We start from the raw sequence: 19780 nt of genomic DNA, 5'->3' as shown, positions 1-19780 counted from the left end.
GAAATTCTCTTTTGAAATTTTTTTTGAGATCCATTTCTTGATCTATTTAGCATGTATTTGCCTCTCCCAGCTTTAACCTTTCTCTTCCGTGAAATCAAGTATTCTTTAAAAGGAATCCAGGACACTTCCCTGGCAGTTCAGTGGTTAGGACTCCGGGCTTCCAATGCGGGGGGTGTGGGTTCGATTCCTGGTTGGGAAACTAGGATCCCACATGCTGCATGGAGTGGCCAAAAAATTAAAAAAAAGAAAAGGAATCTAGTTTGTTGTGTGTTGCATGTGGCAAAGGGAGGTGGCACATGATCATAGATAGCCTTTGAAAGCTTTGAAATTGTGGCAGATTTTAGTCATTTTTCTTGGGAGAGAGTTTATGGTTTCATCAAATTCTTAAAAGCATTCTGTCTCCCGTTCTCAAGTCCTGGCTCAAGTTCATATTCTCTAGTCAAAAAGTCAATCGGGCTATTTTTTTTCTGCATTTCAGTACCTAAAGAAGTAAATCATCAGGCCACAGAGTCTTCCTTCTCCTCTGCTATTCCTGAAGTGTGCACTGGGTTTAGCCTTTGCTAGGTTAATGAAATTCTAAATAGTTTTCTCGGAAGCTTTGGATCCTTTTCTCATAATATAATCCACCAAGGGATCCCAGATGTACAATTTGAAAATCCTATCAATTCCTTAATTCCAGGGGTTTTACTTACTGCATTTAATTCATGCAATATAGTTTGTAATCACTCTGTCTATGGGGCAATTGCCCTCTGCTTTCATAGATAATTTCAAATAGTTTTTCCTTGAAGTGTACTTCCGGGGTACTTCTCCCGTTCCAGAAGCTGCATAAATGTTCTCTCCCCTCTTCCTTCTATCCCCTTTGCCTTCTGCACCCCATATGGAAGGCAAAGTAGACAAGTTAAAAATGTTTGCCTTCTTTCCCTTTTCGTCTTCTGCATCTCCCATCACAACTTTTTAAAACTGCTTTCCTCTGTCCTGCCCCAGTTTTTCAAATACACTCTGCCTTTCTTCCTTTCAAAATTCCCACTTGAAGATGACACTCATCAAAATCCTAAACCAAAAGAAAAAATGCTAAGGTACACCCTCTCATTTCCACTCCTGTTGCCCTTGATCTTGAATTCCTTTGTTAGTTAGGCTTCCCCCTAACTAAATCCAGACCAAGTTTTCCTCCCGTTTCTCCCCTTTTCTTTTCTCTACTCCTTCCTAAATACCCACTTCTACCCATACACTGCCCTCTCTCATTTCCATTTCTACATTCTCCCCTTCCTCCCCAAATTTCCCTCCTCTCCATCCGCCACTGGTAGCCCCTTTTGATTTCCCTTCTTTTCTGTATGCTCCACTCACTTAAATGAAGATTATTTATTTTGACACAATGTCTGGGAGGTAGTGAGAGCAAATGTATTATATGCTACATTTTACAAACATAATAACTGAAGTTTGGAATGTTTAACTTACACATCTAACACAACCCGTTGTCTAAGACTTACAGACCCAAAGCTCCCTTGTCACACTCAGTTTATCTAATGATCTCCCCTCCTTCTTGGGTCTAAAGAAGAAGATAACAAATTCAAGCTATTAACTATTTTTCTCAAGTCATACCAACATCTGTGTGCATCTTTCTCAGAAAGATAAATTTTATATTTTTGCAATAAGTAAAACGTGCAATGATTGAAAAATCTCTATACAAAATCTTTGTCCAGAATTTGTAACAGTTTATTGTCTAACGTTGCTTCTTAAAAACAGAGCAGGATGTTTTAACATATCTAAAATTAGGTAGTGGAAATAGGATTCTATCTGTTGTAGGAGAGGTTATTAAAAAAGTATAGAACACCTTCCCCAATAAAAGCAGATGTTGAATTGGAGGCAAATCTCAATGTCTAACCTGCAAAAAGTTAAGGCAGGGTGGGGGCGGGTGGGCGGCAGGGATGTGTCCAAATTTGTTCAGACAAAGAAAGAAATTGGTAATATTTGAATGTTGCTTATTATTCTCTTGAATATAGAATATAAGTACAGCAGAGTAACTGTTTAGCTGGTTTCCAGAAATTTCCACTTGATTGTTTAATTTAAAAGAATCAACAGTTAAGTCTGGCCTAGAGAAAAGTTCATTACTGATTTTGATAGGCACCTATCAGAGTTGTCCCAAATTACACAGCTAGTAAAGCAATGGGACCGGGACTTGGGCCAAGTTCTCCAGTCCCAGATCTAATGGTCTTCTGATAAATTCCCATCATCATTGGTAATATTAGCCTTTGAAAGCAAGTCTCTGTCAGGCTAGCTTTTTTTTTTTTTAACATCTTTATTAGAGTATAATTGCTTTACAGTGGTGTGTCAGTTTCTGCTTTATAACAAAGTGAATCAGTTATACATATACATATGTTCCCATATCTCTTCCCTCTTGCATCTCCCTCCCTCCCCCCTCCCTATCCCACCCCTCTAGGTGGTCACAAAGCACCGAGCTGATCTCCCTGTGTTATGCGGCTGCTTCCCACTAGCTATCTATTTTACATTTGGTAGTGTATATATGTCCGTGCCACTCTCTCACTTTGTCCCAGCTTACCCTTCCCCCTCCCCGTATCCTCAAGTCCATTCTCTAGTAGGTCTGCATCTTTATTCCCGTCTTGCCCCTAGGTTCTTCTGACCATTTTCTTTTTTTTTTTTTTAATTCCATATATATGTGTTAGCATACAGTATTTGTTTTTCTCTTTCTGACTTACTTCACTCTGTATGACAGTCTCTAGGTCCATTCACCTCACTACAAATAACTCAGTTTCGTTTCTTTTTATGGCTGAGTAATATTCCATTGTATATATGTGCCACATCTTCTTTATCCATTCATCTGTCGATGGACACTTAGGTTGCTTCCACGTCCTGGCTATTGTAAATAGAGCTGCAATGAACATTTTGGTACATGACTCTTTTTGAATTATGGTTTTCTCAGGGTATATGCCCAGTAGTGGGATTGCTGGGTCGTATGGTAGTTCTATTTTGTTTTTTAAGGAACCTCCATACTGTTCTCCATAGTGGCTGTATCAATTTACATTCCCACCAACAGTGCAAGATCCCCTTACCTGACTTTTGTGTGTGTGTCTACTGGGCATATGTGGGGTAGCTCTTGGCATTCATTTTATACTATAACGACAAGGTATAATCAGTGTTATTTTAGTTTAATTTTAGAATCAGCGGTCAAGACATTGTCATCTAAATGTCTTTCAGGGTTTTCCATCTTGCTTGTGTTCTGCTAGTGTTCAGAACTGTTTGGGAATATTTTTATAACCCAGTTGCCAGCAGCGGTAAAAGGCAACATGAACAAATATAACTTTGAATGACTTCACCTCCTGCATTACACCTAAGGAGACAATCAGGGTAGTTGAGATTTGTGCCTTTCAAGTTGTTGCAGTTATAACAAAAAGGGAGGGCAGAAAACAGGACAGGGAAAAGAGAGAGAGAGAAAGAAGGGAAATTATTAACCCACATTTTTTTTTAAAAGACCTAAATTCATAGATATAACCCTGCAATAAGGTGGTGGTCTTGTGCTGGTTTGTAAATTATAAGAACAAGTATAGCACTCATCATTTAAAAAATAAAGAAATGTTCAGGGGAAAAAAAACAATGAAAAACTTACAAATTAGAAAGATCTAGGGGAGAATAATTTGCTGAGTGTTAAAAAAAATCACAGAATAATTGATGTCATATTGTAGCTATTTACTGACTAATAACTGATGCTCAATTTACATGCTTCCCTCTGTTCCTATATATAGTTTCTGTTAACATCAAAAGATACTCTGCATGATATGGGGAAAAACAAGATTATAATATGCTTAAGCCTTTATTAAATATCCATTTACTACATTTCTTATCTAATTTGCCAGGATATCAGAATATACACCATTGGTGAAAAAAAATTATAATAAATGTAACTCCCATTAAATATCCATTTATCATCTCTCCTAACTATTCATCAGATTATCATAATGGTCTATTTAAAGCTGGCTTGCAAAAAAACACATGTCAGGACCAGAGATGACTTGTGCTGGTGAGCTAGTGAAAAATAAAGGTCCATTACATTGATTTAATTTCTTACATAACAGAAAAAGTTGACTAATGTAATATGTCAGTTATTGTAAGTGACACTTGTCCACAAATGTTTTAGGTTATGAAATATATTTAACTAGTTTCATACTTTTATTCTCTTTCCAAATTTAAAAATCCTAAACTCAAAACTTTATACAGGGGGAAAGGGGACTGCTGTAAACATTGGAAGAGAAGAGAAAATATCATGTCTTTAAGTTTGATCATTCTCCTTCTTTCAGGAACCATCTACAGATAGTCTTTTAGTAAATATTTGGGGATGATGAGGTTGAAAAAGATTAGGTAACTGCACAACCACAAAACTTGGGAGAAAAGTCATGTTGGGAAAAAAAAAACAAAAAGCAAGTCAATATTTTACATTTTACTCTTGTGAATACATTAGCAGCTTGCATGCCATTTCCCAGAGCTACCCCTAATGGCCGTGTTTTGGACTTTTTCTGATGTTTCTTAAGAGGACTAGATGCTACGTCAAACATTACTTTCTAAAATGAAGTAGAGCATCTTTTCCCACAGTGTATCCTAGGAAATGTTCTGCAGGCTGGAGGATGATGGGACTGGGAGTCGAGTTCCTGATAAAATGAGATTGGGAGGTTCTCACACAGTCTGTTTTCCTCTGGACATACATAATGCATGTTTATAAAATTCTTCTGTATGGCAAACTATTTAACTTTGTTTATCCCAACTCTTCTCAAACCTACTTTTTTTTTTTTTACCATTTTAACCTTTTATTTTATTTTACCTTATTTTGAAAATTCTCTTTTACTCTAATACCCTTTAACATCTCTAAGAACTAGCACCCTCACTTTAGGAAACATTGGACTAGCCTTCATTGTCATGGTCCTTCATTGCTTTCTTTTCACATCATTACTACCTCTTCAAGATCTGCGGTGCTATCAGTGATAATTGTAATGGGTAGTTAATGCTCCTTTTCCTTCCACATATTCCACAGATGCAGGGGGCTGTCAATATAGTACTCTCAGCACTGCTTGATTATGATGAGGAAATACTAATAAATGAATAGTTTATTAATAAAAAATTAGTTGGATACCTTTAATACAGTTTTGAAATACAGGCCAGAGTGCTAAATAGGCTTTCTGGGAATAGTTAGTTAGTTAGTTAGTTAGTTAGCTCATGTGTATTCAAGAGACAATAGAAACTGATAGAATAGAGTCCATTTCAATCCAATTTTGGGGTTCACAACAAAGGAAAATATTTCTAATAAGGTTTTGAAATGCCCCAGGGTTTTGGTTGTTTTTTCCCTCCTATTTTAGGCTTTAATATGTTACAACTCCTAGGCGGTTTGCATGCTGTGGCCTAATCATGTAGCTTTAGTCACTTCATGAAATTTTACAAGAAAAACAAAACTTAAAATTTTGAAAATCCCAGTTTTAGGTAAAAGAGATTGATATTTTGATGCTCTATGGTACAACCTTAGAATTCTGAGAATCTGAAAAGGCTGTGCATCAAAATAAATAAAGTTTAAAAAATAAATATATCATATTTTTAAGTAGGTTGTTACTGTAACTTGCAGTCCATAAAGTTATTTTTAGGAGCGCTAGAACATATACTCCTGGAAAATGTATGTTTATATTTGCTACAGTAAACAGGATTCTTGACTTTTAAAAAAATAAACAACTTTCTGTATTATCTGATCTCTTTTAGTAATTTATCGTCATAGTTGTGGCTAACGTTCACTTTGTGTGCACACAGTTCTTTTATGTAAAGATTATAGGAGCTCCCACTCATAAGCTTAAAAAGTTAAAGATGAGAAAGTCCTTCAGTTGAAAATTATGCAATAGAGAATTAGCTACAACTAAAGCAACTGCGTACTACATGTACTTCTTTTAAAATAACCTCAGACTATTTGATATTTAATAAACTTAGAGATCACATTGTGGAGAATTATCTTGAGGCACTGCAAGGTAATTGTACTAATTCAGTTTCTAAAGGTAAATGTTTTGCTACAGCTTGCCCCAAAATCAGCTTAAACCATGTCTTTTGGATGACTGTTAGGAGCACAAATTGAAATTACCATTTCACAACATAATTTTTCCCTATAAAATCTAGCCAAAGGGCTTCCCTGGTGGCGCAGTGGTTGAGAGTCCGCCTGCCGATGCAGGGGACACGGGTTCGTGCCCCAGTCCGGGAGGATCCCACATGCCGCGGAGCGGCTGGGCCCGTGAGCCATGGCCGCTGAGCCTGCGCGTCCGGAGCCTGTGCTCCGCAACGGGAGAGGCCACAACAGTGAGAGGCCCGCGGACCGCAAAGAAAAAAAAAATCTAGCCAAAAATCCATACAGAAAGTTTAGTTTCAGAAGTTTTAAGAGACTTCTCATGTTATTCTAATCAATATTCCAATACAGCTGGTCCCTGTAGCCATACAATGGACAGCCTGCTAGCAATATCTCACCTCTAGTTGCTCAATACAGAAAATCAGTAATTCATAAAAGAGTCTGTAGTTCAATCAAGGCCAGACTTTTGAATTTTCTTTCTTGTCTCACAAGAAATTACAGCCTGAATACCCTGCTCTGATGTAAAAGAAACTAGAATACAAATTGATGGTCTTAAAATCTCAGATGATGAGCTGAGTCTTACAGATCCAACAGGTATGACTGGTTGAATTTGCCGACATGAGCATCTGTGCAACAGGACTAATGCATGACGTGGCCCTCTCTGCAAGAGGTATCTGTTCTTGCGAGAAAATGGGGAGCTCAAATTGATGAGGTCCTTGCTATTAAGTTCCAATTTAAATCACCTTGGGAAACATAGGCTCCGCATCCATTTTGGCTTTCTACTTGTTTACACCAAGGGAACAGATTCAAAGGACTCGAGTTCTAGAATTCATACTGGCCTCATCACAGGGAGCTATGGTTTGATGTTCTTGTTCCCAATTTATTGCCAGGGTCCGAGAACCTGGGTACCATGGTGATAAAGTGCCACTGAAATACATAGGTAATCAGTCAGTGTACTGGAGGATTGATTTCTTTCTTTTCTTTTCTGACAGACAAAAGCAATCTTCTTAGAAGCAACGGGAGTAAGAGGACACTTACCATTTGTTATGAGAATAGTAATGATAAAGGCAAAGATGCAATTTAATTAATAACTTCACCTGGGCAGTGACTAGCTCCAGGGAACTGAAAGTATTGGAAACCCTAACTGACCTCTCCCATAGAGAACACAGGCTTCTCTTTTCCCATTTTTAAATTGGAAGATATCAGAAAGACAAATCATTTGCTCTCAAGCTGACTTCTGATCCATAATGGAATTGTGACCAGGACTTAGAACTCACAGATTTCAAGGCAAGACTGCTGTATACATTATGTCTTATTACATATAGTGATCCTCACTTTAACCATTTGTCTGTCCTGAAGGGCACATCGCAATTTAAAAGAGGCCAGGCAGTCCGAACTGACTACAAAGATTTTTTAAAAAATCTTTTAAATATTCAGATGCATACACTTTATTTTAAATGTTGGCTACTTTGCCATTCGCAACTATGACCCAAATTCCTCCCTTAAATGTTTTAATTGAAGCCAAATTACTTCACTTTCTGTCTTTACATAAGAATGTAGCACACTCATTGCTATGACAGTAATCACAGAAAATTTGGCTTCTGGTACTTTTGCTCTCTTAGCCTTCAACCTCTCTTTTTTCATATTTATTTCATTTTTCATTCCACTTTCTCATATTTTAATATTATAGTTTCTCTAATTTATTCATTGGTCTTTTCTTTAAAGTTATCTCTGAAGTTTTTAACAGGTGACATGTGGCCATTTTTTTCCTTAAACAAATTTATTGAGGTGTATTTGACATACAGTAAACTGTACATATTTAAAGTGTGCAACCTGATGAATTTTATATGTATAAATTTTATATACAAAAGCACTTACGATAGTGATTATACCCATAATTCCCAGAGATTTCCACATGATTCTGTGTAATCCATTCCTCCTCCCATCCTCCAGCCCTTGCATTCCCAGGCAACCACTGATCTGCTTTCTGTCTCTATAGATACATTTGCCTTTTCTAGAATTTTATATAAATGGAATCATACAGTCTGTACTCTTTTTTGTCTGTTCTTTCACTCAGCATAATTATTTTGAAAGTCATCCTCATTATTGCAGGTGTCAATAGTTCATTCCTTTTTAATGATTATTAGTATTCTATGTATGGGTGTATAGTAGTGCATTTATTCATTCATCTCTTGATGGATATTTGGGTTGTTTCCAGTTCGGGGTTATATCAAACTGCTATGACCATTTGTGTGCAAGTCTTTGTATGAATATGAATTTCCCTTTCTCTTGGATAAATACCTGGGAGTGAAATGAGTCGATCATATCTTAGGTGCATGCTTAATTTTTTAATAAACTGTCTACTGGTTTTCTAAATTATTATACCATTTTACATTTTCACCAGCAGTGTATGAGAGTTTCAGTTCTTCCACCTTCCCTCCACCTTCTTGCCAACCTGGAATATAGTTAGTCTTTTTCATTTTAGCCATTCTAATAGGTGTGTATCTCATTGTGATTTTAATTTACATTTGCCTAAAGACTAATAATGCAGTGCATCTTTTCATGTGCTTATTATGCCATCTGTATATCTTTGGCAAATGTCTATTCAAATCTTTTGTGCATTTTTTATTCGGTTGCTTCTTTTCTTATTTTTGAGTCTTGAACTCTTTATATATATATTAGATTCAACTCCTTCATTAAATGTATGCCGTGTAAATATTTTCTCTTAGCCTGTGGCTATCTTTTCCTCTCCTTAACAGTATCTTTTGAAGAGTAGAAGTTTTTTCATTTTGAAGGAGCAGAATTTATGAATTTATTCTTTTATAATCATATCTTTGATGTCACAAAGATTTTTCTCAAACTTTACTTCAAGAAATGTTATAGATTTTAGGCCTATGATTCACTGTGAGTTAATTCTTATATCTAGTATAAGGTATGGAACAAAGTTCATATTTTACATATGGATATCTAGTTGTTCCAGAACAACTTATTGAAAAGACTATTCTTTCTCCACTGACTTGCCTTTGCACCATTGTCAAAAATCAATTGACTGTATATGTGTGGGTCAATTTCTGGACCCTCTATTCTGTTCCATTAGCCTGCTTGTCTGTCTTTACACCAGTGCCACACTGTCTTCATTACTATAGCTTTATAATAAATCTTGAAATCAGGTAATGTTATCCCTCCAGCTTTGTTCTTCCTTTTTGAAGTTGTTTTGTCAATTCTGGGTTCTTTGTATTTCCAAATAAATTTAAGAATTAGCTCTTCAATTTATTCCAAAAAAAACTTGCTGTGATTTTGGTTGGGATTTTGTTAATCTATAGATTAATTTGGGGAGAATTGACATCTTAACAATATTGAGTCTTTTGACCCATGAACAAGCATCAAATAATAAATGCTTAGGGATAAATCCGACTGTGTGTGAGATACATACACTGAAACCACAGAACATTGCTGAGAGAAATTAAAGACCTGAATACATATATTTCAACTGGCCATTTAAAAAATTTGTCATGCTTTATTTGCCTTGTGTTTTTTTTTTCTCCCTCTCTGCTTGTAGTCCAACTTCAAAGAAATTAAGATATAATAACTTTAAAGGTGTGCTATTTGTCTCTACCTTCAGTTACTAATGAAAAAATGATTGATGGAAAGTTTAGAAAAGGGTTGTTTATAAATAAATTATTCATAGAATCATTAGCTGCTGTATGTATTATCTAGGCACTTTGTTCTTTCTCTTCTTCAATTTTTTTCTCTACTTCTGGCACTTTCACTTCTCATTAGTGTCTTCTGGGGTAGATAGGAGTAGAGAGAAGAAATGAGATGAAACTAATAAGTTCTTTTTTCCCTGTTATTAAAAGCCTTTATGGAAAAAGAGATTGAATGCTGTGTTTAGGGATTTCACTTATCTTTCCTGTCCCCATTCTGTGCCCCACATTTCCATAGACGAGTGATGATTGGCAATAGTAGGAAAGTACAAATATGTACATTTAAATATCAAATGCTGCCTTCTAAATTTGTTAATGTGTTTTATCAGTGAACACTCACAACATATGTGAAGTGCATTTCTCAAGAGTGAAGCCTATCTTTTTGAAGAAGATTTGTCATTATAATAAAGATTTAGAATTTTGAAATTTGTTAAATTATCTAATAGAGTTCGCTTGGTAGCTGTTGAGATTAAAACAAGCTATTACTGAGAACCCTCATAAACTTTTATGTTATTCATACTTAGGATTAATAATTCTTATGAAAATTTGCTTTCAGTTCACATCTTATAAGAGAGTTGATATAAGTTACAGCTGATGTGTGTGTTACCAAGACATACTTTTCAGAATTGTGAGGTATAATAAGTTGAATATTATTTATGAGTATCTTCAACAAGGCATAATTAAAACTACGTTGCTCTTGATAAAATAAAGAATACATATGTGATACAGCATCCCTAATTATCTTTTTTATATTCATTTAATTGTTAATTTGCAAAATTAGGTAATTTGCAAAAGATTCTCCATTATTACCACCAGTTTGTAAAGTTCTTGTGTAACTTAATTTAGAGTAAAATTACCTGCACAGTATAAAATATGAAGGTTATTTTTTCTTATTATGTAGTGTGAGTTTATTGATTCTCTAGGAGGAAGGGCTGTGAACAAAGAGAAGTAAGCACAGAATGGAACCTAGAACTTGCCAAGAAAAATTGTATTTGGTCTTTGAGAAACACAAATATTAAAAACATAACTGGAATAAAAGAAGAAATAGTTAAAGAACACCAATATAATCATTTTGCAATATATACATGTATCAAACCATCATGTTATACACCTTTAACTTATACAATGTTATATATCAATAAATAGGTGGAGGGGAGAGTACCAAGAAGGATTAAATTTATTCAAATAAGCAGCTTTTGTGATGTGCCTTATGTGACATTTAGGGAACCTATAAATGTCATCAGGGAATCAGTAGCTATCATTTTGAAAAATCACAGTTAACAGGAAATTTTTCTACATAGCCTTTAGGAAACGTATCCATCTTAAAATAAAGGAAATTTAAAAGTGAAATTCTGCCAACATTCACTGCAAACCTATTGTGTTTTAAGTGCTGGAATACAGAGATGAAGTAAAAGTCCTGATTTCAAGGACTCCCAGCTGTGGCGAAGGGAAGAGCTTGGCAAATCCTCTTCCCAAAAAAATCAATTGTAAAACTGGACAAAACTTGTAAAAAACAAACAAACAAAAAAAACTAACAAGAAACCATTTGTTCTGTAGAAAACCAAAATCATATAATAATCTGAGAAGCTTAATGCCTGAAAAACTATTGAATGTTAGATCTATCCATCAGAAAATAGAAGCTTTACTAACTCAAGGTGTTTGAGCACAACCTCAGTCCAATCATTGGCTGACCATTAAATTATTCAGTCCCAAGGGTGACTCCTAGGGATCTAGGTTTAAAAGTTAGAACAAGAGTAATAAAAGAAAACTGAGCAGGGACATCAGTGCCTGCTCTCCACTGGGAGATAGATTTCACAGATTTAGCCCAGGCAAGTTGCTAAACAAAAAATAAACAACAACAATAAAAAGCAACAACAACCACTGCCATCAGGGGGAGAAGTCAGAATCCAGAGTTGCTGCAATATATTATCTAAAATGTTCAGTTTTCAGCAAAAAGTTAAAAGGCTAGAAAGTGTGACTAAGGAAAGGAGCAGTCAGTAGCAATTGTCTCTGAGTATCCCCAGATGTTGGATTTAGTAAACAAAGACTTCAAAGCAGCTAAATGAAATCATTTTTAAAGAATAATGGAAATTATGACAATATGAATCAAGTAATAAATCTCAATAAGTATGTAGAAATTATAAAAAGTAAAAGATTCAAATGGAAATTCTGAAGTTAAAAGTACAGCAACTGAAATGAAAAATTCACTAAAGTGACTCAAGAGCAGATTTGAGATGGCAGGAGAAAGAATCAGTGGACTTGAGACTGATCAATAGAAGTTATCCAATATGAAGAACACAGAGAAAAAGGACTGAAGAAAAATGGAGAGTTCCAAATCAAGATGGCAGAGTAGCAAGATTCTGAGCTCACCTCCTCCAATGGACACACCAGAAGTACAACTATATCCAGAATAACTCTCTCTGAGAAAGGCCTGAAGACTAGCAGAGCAGATTTTCTACAGCAAAGGATATGAGTGAAAGGCCACAAAGGAGGAGAAGAGATGCAGTCTATTCAGAATCCACATCTGCATTGTGGTGACCTACAAGCAAGAGGGATATCACAACCATAGAGGGCCTCCCTGAAAAGTGAGGGATTCAAGCCCCACATGGTGCTCCCCAGCCTAGGGGACTTGTACCTGGAAGATGAGCCCCCATAATGCCTGGCTATGAAAACCAGCAGGGCTTATGTCTGGGAGAGATGGAGGGGTGTGGGAAACCAAGACTGTCACATACAAACTCACTGTCTCCAAGTTCCAGCACAGAAGCAACAGCCTGAAAAGCACTTGGGTCATACAAGGAGATTCCTTGACTGATATTAGGGTGGGTACCGAGGGGCAGGAATCTAGTGGAACTTTCCCTGGAGACATAAGCCCTGGTGAGTGCCATTTTTTTGCACTTTCCTTCCACCTAGCTGACCCGGCATTGGCAGGCACCATTTCTGTCACTCTCAGTCAACCTACCTAACACCATGTGTCCCCCCTGGCATTCCCATGAGGACCCCACCCCCCCCCCCCCTCCTGCCCCCTCCAAACAACCCCCCGGGAAAAAGAAAAAAAAAAAAAAAAAAAATTTTAAGTAAAAAAAAAAAAAAAAAAGCAGCTCCAGCCCCACCCCATCTGGTGGTGCCCCTCCAAAGCAGTCCCAATCAGTGCTGGTCCCCCTCCAAAGCAGCTCCCACCTTGGGGCTAGGCACAACCTATCTTGACAGGCAGCCTTAGCTGGCACCAGTGCCTTTCTAAAACAGCTGTCACTTCAGGGGGCCAGTCCTGCACACCAGTGTGCCTACAACAGTCTCAAAAGGCCTTGCTGCCAGTTGCACCAGGGACCAGCCCCACAAATCAATGCACTAGCAGCAGTCATGGCTGGACCTCCCAGTCAGCTGTGCTGGGGGCCTGCCCTGCCCGACAATGAATGTACAGCAGTCGCAGCCCAACCACAACAGAAGGAGGCATGCAGCCCACACAGAGGATACCCCCGGAACACCTGGCTTTGGTGACCACAGGTGATTGTGCCACGAAGCCCCATGATTGTGCCATGGAGCCCCACAGGACACCTTCTACATAAAGCCACTCTTTCAAAACTGAGAGATATAGCTCATATACCTAATACATAGAAACAAATACAGAGAGTTAGGCAAAATGAAGAGAGAAAGGAATACCTTCCAAACAAAAGAATAAGACAATACCTAAAAGAACTAAATAAAACAGAGATAAGAAATTTACCAGATAAAGAGTTCAAAATAACAGTCATAAAGATGCTCACAAACTCAAGAGAAGAATGGATTAACTCCTTGAGAACTTCGACAAAGAGATAGAAAATATAAAAAAAGAGCCAATCAGACTGAAGAATATACTAAGGGAAATGAAAACTACATCACAGGGAATCAACAGAAGATTAGAGGACACAGAAGAATGGATCAGTGATCTAGAAGATAGGGTAGTGGAAATCACCCAATTGAAAAAGAAAAAAGAACTTTAAAAATGAGAATAGTTTGAGGGACCTTTAAGACACATCAAGCATACTAACATTCACATTTATAGGGGTTCCAGAAGGGACAGAAAACCTATTGAAGAAATAATGACTGAAAACTTCATTAACCTGGTGAAAAAACAGACATCCAGGTCCAAAAACCAGAGAGAGTTCCAAACAATATGAAACCAGAGACCCACACTGAGACACATTGTAATTAAAATGTCAAAAGTTGAAGAGAGAATCTTAAAAGCAGAAAGAGAAAAACAGCTAGTTACATACAAGGGAACCCCCATAAGACTATCCACTTATTTTTCAGTAGAAACTTTACAGGCCAGAAGGGAGTGGCATGATATATTCAAAGTGCTGAAAGGAAAAAATTTACTTCCAAGAATACTCTACCCAGCAAGAGTATTATTTTGAATTGAAGGAGAGATAGAGTTTCTCAGACAAACAAAACCTAAAGGAGTTCATATCACTAAACTGACATTACAAGAAATGTTAGAGGGACTTCTTTAAATGGAAAGGAAGAAGCCATAATTAGAAACAAGACAATTGTAAAAGAACAAATCTTACCGGTAAAGGTAAACATATAGTAAAAGTAGTGGGTCAACCACCTATAAAGCTAGTATGAAGGTTAAAAGAGAAAAGTAGTAAAATTACCTATATCTAAAATAATTAGTTAAGCAATATACAAAACAAAAAGATGTAAAATATGACATTAAAAACATGAAACTGGGGTGGAGGTAAAAATGCAGTGCTTTTAGAATGCACTTTAACATAAACCATAAACTTAGAATAGACTGCTGTATACATATGTTGTAATATATGAACTCATGGGTACCACAAATTAAAAGCCTAAAACAGATAGGCAAAAAATAAAGAGAAAGGAATACAAACTTAACACTAAAGCAAGTCATCAAATCACAAGGGAGGAGAATGAGAGAAGAAAGGAACAGAGAAGAACTACAAATAAATGGAAAGATACTATGTGTTTATGGATTGGAAAAATTAATATTGTTAAAATGTTCATACTACCCACAGCAATCTACAAATTCAATGTAACCTTATCAAGATATCAGTGACATTTTCACAGAACTGGAAGAAATAATCCTAAAATTTGTATGGAACCACAAAAAAAACCCTGAATAGACAAAGCAAGCTTAAGAAAGAACAAAGCTGGAGGTAGCATGCTCCCTGACTTCAAACTATATTACAAAACTATACTAATGAAAACAATAAGGCTCTGGCACAAAAACAGACACATAGATCAATGAAACAGAATGGAGAGCCAAGAAATAGACCCATACTTATATGATCAATTAACTTACGACAAATGACCCAAGAACATGCAGTGGGGAAAAGACAGTCTCTTCAAAAATGGTGTTTGGAAAACTGGATAGCTGCATGCAGAAGAATGAAACTGGACCACTTTATTATTTCATATACAAAAATACACCCAAAATGGATTAAAGACTTAAATGTATGACCTGAAACCACAAAACTCCTAGAAGAAAACATAGGCGGTGTGCTCTTTGCCTTCAGTCTTAGCAATGTTTTTTGGATCTGTTTTCTCAGGCAAGGGCAACAAAAGCAAAACTAAACAAATGGGACTATATCAAACTAAAAATCTTTTGCACATGAAGGAAATCATCAACAAAATGAAAAGGCAGCCTATTGAATGGGAGAAGATATTTGCACATGATATATCTGGCAAGATTTTAATATTCAAAATATATAAAATACTCACAGAACTCAATATCAAAAAAATCAAACAATCAAGATTTTTTAAATTTTTTAAATTTTTAAAATTTTTTAAAAAATTGTTTAAATTTTTAAATCAAGATTTAAAAATGAGCAAAGGGATTTTGATTTTCTGAGGAGACATACAGGTGGCCAACAGAGACATGAAAAGATGTTCAACATCATTAATCATCAGAGGAAGGCAAATCAAAACCACCTCACATCTCACATGAGATACCTCACATGTCAAAATGGCTATTATCAAAAAGACAACAAATAGCAAGTCTTGGCAAGGATGTAGAGAAAAGTGAACCCTCGTGCACTGTTGGTGGGAATGTGAATTGGTGCAGCCACTGTGGAAAACAGTATGGAGGTCCCTCAAAAAATTAATAAAACTACCATGCAATCAAGCATTTCCACTTCTGGATATTTAAAGAAAATGAAAACACTAATTTGAAAAGATGTATGACCTTTGTGTTTTTTTGCAGCATTATTTACAGTAGCCAAAATATGGAAGCAACCTAACTGTCCATTGGTAGGTGAATGGATAAAGAAGATGTGGTATATATAGACAATAGAATATTACTCAGCCATAAGAAAGAATAAAATCTTGTCATTTGTGACAACATGGCTGAACCTAGAGGGTATTATGCTAAGAGAAGTAAGTGAGACAGAGAAAAACAAATACCATATGATTTCACTTATATGTGGAATCTAAAACACAAAACATACAAACAGAACAAAACAGAAATAGACTCATAGATACAGAGAACAAACTGGTGGTTGACAAGGTGAAGGGATTTGGGAATTGGGCAAAATAGCTGATGGGGATTAAGAGGTACAGGCTTCTAGTTATAAAATAAATAAGTCATGGGGATATAACGTACAACATAGAGAATATAGCCAATAATATTGTAATGACTTTGTATGGTGAGAGATGGTTACTAGACTTATTGTGGGGATAAATTTGTAATGTATATAACTGTCAAATTACTATGTTGTACACCTGAAATTAATATAATATTGCATTTCATCTATGCTTTAACAAAAAGGAAAAAAGAAGATAGTGCAGTCCAGTGTGGTAGATTTCTCAGTGTCTAAGTTGGAACTTGAATGCCATATTCAGAACCCAAGTACTGGTCACTTCCCAGGGCAAATCCTCTTTCTCATGGCATGGATAATGCAATGTTTAATATTACCTAAAATATATTTTTCCCTCATGTGATTTCCCAAAGACAGAACATAAAATTAAATTTCATGAAACTTAAAAAAAAAAGGAAAAGAAAAGTGAGGAGAGCCTTGGAGATCTGTGGGACATCTTGAATACCAACATACATGCAATAGGAGTCCCAAATGAGAGGAAAGAGAGAAAGCAGCAGAGAAAGAAGACATTTGATGAAATAATGGCCAAAAACTTTCCAAATTTGAAAACCAACATTACTCCACAGATTCAAGAAACTCAATGAATCCTATAAGGAATAAACACAAAACCATACACACCTAGACGCATCATATTCAAACTGTTGAAAGCCAAAGAAAAAAAGAAAAACTTAAAATCAGTAAGAGAGAAACAGCCCATGACATGAGAAGAATTAATGCAATTAATGCCTGACTGTTCATTTGAAAGAATGGAGTCCAGAAAGCAGTTGAATGATATAGTCAAAGGGCTGAAAGAAAAAATGCCAACCAAAAATTGTATATCCAGCAAAACTAGCCTTCAAAAATGAAGATGAGATAAATCATTCCAGATTAAAAAAAAAAAAAAAAAAAAGACTGAGAGAACTCATTGCTAGCAGATCTGCCTTACAAGAATACCACAGGACAAGAAATCTTGTCAGCTAAAAGGAAGTGACACTAAAAGATAACTCAAATTCACAGAAAGAAATGAAAAACACTGTAAATGATAAATATATGTTAATATAAAAGGCTATATAAGCATATTTCTACTCATGACTTCTGCAAAAGTCATAATATTCTATAAGGTAGTTATTATACTATACTGTTTCATTTACACATATATGTATACATTCATATATATGTAATATATAGGACAATAATAGCACAAAAATGGAGAGGGAATGGAACTATAAAGGAGCCAATTTTCTACATTTGACTCATTTATTAGTAATCTGCAGTTGACTGTGATAAGTCAAGATGCATATTGTAATCCCTAGAGCCTCCAATAAGAAAATAACTCCAAATAAAATCATTAAAAAAAAATCAACACAGAAATTAAAATAGTACTCTAAAAATACACAACACAAAAAAGGCAGTAATGAAGGAATAAAACAAAAAAGACAGGATACATACAGACAACAAATAGCAAAATGAAAAATGTAAATCCACCCATGTTTATTAAATGTGAATGGTCTAAACATCTCAGTCAAAAGACATAGATTGTCATACTAGATTTTAAAAAGTAAGATCCAGCTATATACTCTCTACAGAGACACAAGTTAGATTCAAAGACAAACAAATCTATTTAAAGTAAATATGTGATTCAAACCCAGGTACTCTGGCTCCTCACTTGGCTGGAGAGATAGAATCTATATAGATAGATAGAAACAATACAAGGTAATGTAGTTACAGCTATGTGAAGTCAGGAAAAGGGAGAAGCCAGTTTGCACTTGTTTAGACAAGTAGTTCCAGCATTCTTAAAGAGATGGCCTGAACATGGAAGGGAGTACATTATAAGTGAGTTGTATAGGAATGAAGAGAACATATTTGGAGTGAACAGTTCATTCATTCATTCATTCATACAATAAGCATTTATTAAGACCCTCCTATAGGCCATGTACTGTGCCATTTGCTGTGATATGAAAAAGCAGCAGATAGGAGTTTGACAAGCACAGAGAATGACAACACTGGGTGATAAATACTATAGAAGAGGAGTCGAGGAAGGATCGATTGTGCAGAGGATAAGCTGAAGTTCACAGAGGAAGCCTGTTATTCCTGGGTCTTAGTGGAGAGGTACAAATGAACCAATCCAAGAAGGGGCTGCAGGGTAAGTATGAGAGCATGTGAGAATAGTCACATGGTTCAGAGTAATGGAAGTGTTACCACAGAAGGTAATTGGAGGTAATTAGGGATTTGCAGCTGGAAAGGCTGAGTTGAGGATGGATGAGGCCTGCATATTGTGGGTTCATTCTTTATTTGGGGGAACAGTGGAGAGCCTTTAAGGATACCAACCTGCCCTGGAATGCTTTGATGACTAGAGGCAGGTAATGTTGGGGTGAAGTGAGACCACATGTAAAGGGATCTTTAGTGACAGAGTGAGTTATTTGGACTTGAGATGACAGGAAGTGAGGAACCATGTCATATGATTAAACCCAGCCATATAGTTAAAATCAGCAAGTGGGCCTGAGGTGTTGATTTCATAATGGCGTGATGGCAGTGGGAATAGAAAGGAAAGGAATCTGACCGGAGTGTTGACAATATATTGCCAAGTATCAAAGACTGATTGGATATAAGGAATAAGAGAGAGGGAAGAGTCAGATGACCTCATGTTTTCAAGCCAGGGACACTTGGAGACTAGGAAGACTGTGGCACTGGAAGCAGACATTAAGAAACGGGCAAAGGAATGTGTTTAATGGGAGAAAGTAAATGTTTTTTTAAATGTTTGAAAGATAACATGAGAGCCTTTTGGAATAGATTCTAAAGTTTTTATTGATAGTGGTCCTTAGTCCACAAAGAACCCGAGGCAGCTGATTCTCAAGTTTTAATGTTTGTAGGTTTAAAAAAAAAAGATAAAATCTAACCAGGATAAACATTAATCTATCTGGACCACATGGCCTCATAAAATTCCATGCATGCATTCAACATGTATTATGAACTCCTAGAGAGTATTACCTAGTGGATGGTGGCATAGATTAGAAGCAACAGTATGTGTTCTAGGGTTGGACAGAACTTGGGTCATATCCCAGCCCCTGCACAGGATAGCTGTGTGAAGTCAGCAAAATACTGACCCTCTCTGACCGCGAAATTCCTCAGCTGTGAAACAGAGACAGTGGCAGTGCCCACCTCATAGGAAGATTGTGGGAATTAAGTGGGGCGATGCATATAAAACCTTTAGTCCAGTGCCAGGCACACAGAGGATGATCAGGGAGGGTGAGATGCTGCTGTTATTGTCTGTCATCATCTCTGAATCCCCTTCATCTCCATCAGCCCTGTCATCTCTATCATCAGTATCCCTGTTCACCATTTTCCTTTCCATCACTGTTATCATTGTCATCCCTGTGGTCACCATCATCACCATCATTTTTAGC

General features: G+C 36.3%; 1 protein-coding gene across 1 annotated transcript in view; it reads left to right on the top strand.

The window, feature by feature from the left end:
• The window catches only part of RNLS (renalase, FAD dependent amine oxidase), a 266973-nt gene that overhangs the window by 85428 nt on the left and 161765 nt on the right, over window positions 1-19780 (top strand). The window lies entirely within an intron of this gene.

The sequence above is a fragment of the Aethalodelphis obliquidens genome, unplaced genomic scaffold (assembly GCF_003676395.1).
Source record: "Aethalodelphis obliquidens isolate GAN/ISIS:26980383/991018 unplaced genomic scaffold, ASM367639v1 scaffold11, whole genome shotgun sequence".
In the NCBI taxonomy this organism is placed as follows: Eukaryota; Metazoa; Chordata; class Mammalia; order Artiodactyla; family Delphinidae; genus Aethalodelphis; species Aethalodelphis obliquidens.
This window is presented reverse-complemented; position numbering and strand designations above follow the sequence as displayed.